Raw genomic sequence first — 2871 nt, forward strand, 5'->3', positions numbered from 1 at the left:
TCGACGACGACAGAGGAGAAGATCGAAGAAAAAAAAGAAGAAAAAAAAGAGTAGAAGAAGAAAGGAATAGAGGAGAAGAAAAAAATAGAATATATTCTATTTTTTTTCTTCTTCTCCTCTATTCCTTTCTTCTTCTCCTCTTCTTTTTCTTCTTTTTTCCTCTTCTTATTTATTTCTCCACTTCTTCTCCTTTCTTCCTCTTCTTATTTTCCTTTTTCTTCTCCTTCTTTTTCTTCTTCTTCTTCCTTCTTCCTTCTTCTTCTTTTCTTCCTTTTCCTTATTTTACTTTTTCCTCTACACTAACCTAAAATGCACTAACCTAAAATCGATATCTACTAACAACCTAAATAAAAAATTAATACATATATTAAAAAACATATATAAACAAAAAAATGCTATGAACATTATATTCATACATAGATAGCCACATCCATTCATCATATAGCTACCACATCGGGACGGCGGACCTCGACGCGATCAACCGGGCCTACATCGCCCTCCTGCCCAAGGGGGCGGGGGTGCCAACGCCGTCTGCTTTCCGCCCCGTTTCCCTCCAGAACGCGGACGTGAAAATTCTCTGCCGCGGCCTCACCTCGCGGCTGCAGCGACAGATTGGAAGCATCATCGACTGCGGTCAGTCCGGGTTCCTGGCTGGCCGGAGCATCTCGGAGAACTTTGTCTGCGCTGCCGAGGTCATTCAGTGTTGCCACAGGCGCCGCTCCCTCGCGCTCGTCTACAAGCTCGACTTCGCCAAGGCTTTCGATTCAGTAGACTGGGGTGCGCTGCGCCGAACCCTCGAGGTGCGAGGGTTCCCTGACCAATGGTGCTCTTGGCTGGATTCGATCTTCCGGTCCTCCCGATCGGCGGTGCTCCTAAACGGCGTGCCTGGGAAATGGTTCACGGTGCGCCGGGGGCTGCGACAGGAGGACCCGTGCTCGCCCTACCTCTTCCTCATCGTCGCCGACGTGCTGCAGCAGATGATCCGGCAAGACGGCGGGCTCTTCCATCCTCTTGTGGACGGAGAACCACCTCTCGTGCTGCAGTATGCGGATGATACGCTGGTTATTCTCAAGGCGGATGCCGGAGCGGCTTCCCGTCTGCGACAGATCCTCGACGACTTCGCGGCTGCCACGGGACTCACCATCAACTTCTCCAAAAGCACGCTCGTGCCCATGCATGTTCCGGCGGACGTGCTGGACATAACAGTCGGCGCCCTCGGCTGCGATGTTCAAGGGTTCCCGCAGGCCTACCTCGGGCTCCCTCTCTCCTGGGAGAAACTCTGCTTCGCGGATTTCCTCCCCATGATCGCCAAAGTCGACAAGTACTTGTGGGGTGGCGTGCGCGCCTTCTCTCCCCTGCCGGGCGGCTCGTCCTCATCAATGCCGTCTTGGATGCTCTTCCCACGTACGCTATGGCGGCTATGTTGCTCCCTCCGGCGGTGATCAAAGCGCTTGACTCGCTGTGTCGTGCCTTCCTTTGGAACGCGGCTGAGCGCGGGTCTGGCGCCCAATGTTTGGTGGCGTGGGAGCGAGTGTGCCGGTCCAAGGCGGAGGGCGGGCTGGGGGTTCGCGACCTCGCGACGCAAAACCGGTGCCTCCTGATCAAGATGCTTCATCAACTCCATGCCTGCTGCGCATCGTTGCGATGGGCGATGTGGGTCTGGGCTGAGCTCGCGGGGCGGTCCCTCCTCTCCGGGTCGGCAGCTCGGACGACCGGGGAGCACGGCAAGGCTCTCGGCGGTCTCCTCTCGCTCTACCGTAGTCTCACGGCGGTGGAGGTCTGTGATGGGAAGCGAACATCCTTCTGGTTCGATAATTGGCTCCCATGTGGAGCTGTTGCGGCGGCCTTCCCCGCCCTCCTCTCACACGCGACTGATCGCAAGGCCACGGTGTGGTGGGTGCGCTCCCACGGGCTGAGCAGTGCTCTTGTGCCCAGGCTCACCACTATCGGCGCGGCGGAGCGGGACTCCCTCCTGACGCTAATGGATGGGGTCGCCCCGGCCCCGGGGGACGATGTGCGGAGCTCGGTTTTGTGCCCGGGTCCTCGGGGGGACATTGCGGCGGCCAAGGTCTACGCTCTGGAGAGGTTCGGTGGGGTGCAAGCTGCCTTCGCCGAGTTCATTTGGGGGTGCACTGCTCCCTCTCGCGTCCGCTTCTTTGGCTGGCTCCTGACCCAGCGACGGGTGCACACGCGGGACGTCCTTCTCCGGAAAACCATCGTCGCTGCGGAGGAGGCGGCGTGTCCCATCTGCGGTGATACGCTTGAGACGGCAGATCACATGATCTTTTCTTGTCCTTTCGCGCGTGCGTTCTGGAGAACCATTGGACTCGAGGTGGCTGGACGAGGATACAATGTGGGGGCTCTACAGGACCTGGACGTTGGTGCCATGGCCGGCGAAGCTACTGCTGCGTCCTTTGTTCTGCTGTGCTGCTGGCAGCTTTGGAAGCATAGAAACGCGGTGGTCTTCCAAGGCGCGATGCCCTCCCTTGCCCGTCTCCTCGGCTGCTGCAGGGAGGAGGCTGCCCTATGGAGGGGGCGCCTGAAGGTGGCTGATCGGCCGTGCATTGACAGGTGGCTGCTGGTGTTCGCGTACTCCGGCTAGTTCATCTTGCTTGCCTCGGGGGAGGGCTTGTGCTTCCCCCACCCTCTCGGGCGCGGCTGTGCGTCGAGGGGTGCTGTCGCTTCTCTCCCTCCCTCTGTAAAAACCTGCCTCCCCCCGGGGGGTGATTCAATAAAAAGAAAAAGAAATTTCAGGTGGAGGGCTTTCGCCCTCCCCCGGTGACTTTCAAAAAAAATATAGCTACCACATACATATATACATTATATATATGAAAAAATGCAATGAACAAAAAAAATACACTTATGAAAAAA

The sequence above is a fragment of the Triticum aestivum genome, chromosome 2B (assembly GCF_018294505.1).
Source record: "Triticum aestivum cultivar Chinese Spring chromosome 2B, IWGSC CS RefSeq v2.1, whole genome shotgun sequence".
In the NCBI taxonomy this organism is placed as follows: Eukaryota; Viridiplantae; Streptophyta; class Magnoliopsida; order Poales; family Poaceae; genus Triticum; species Triticum aestivum.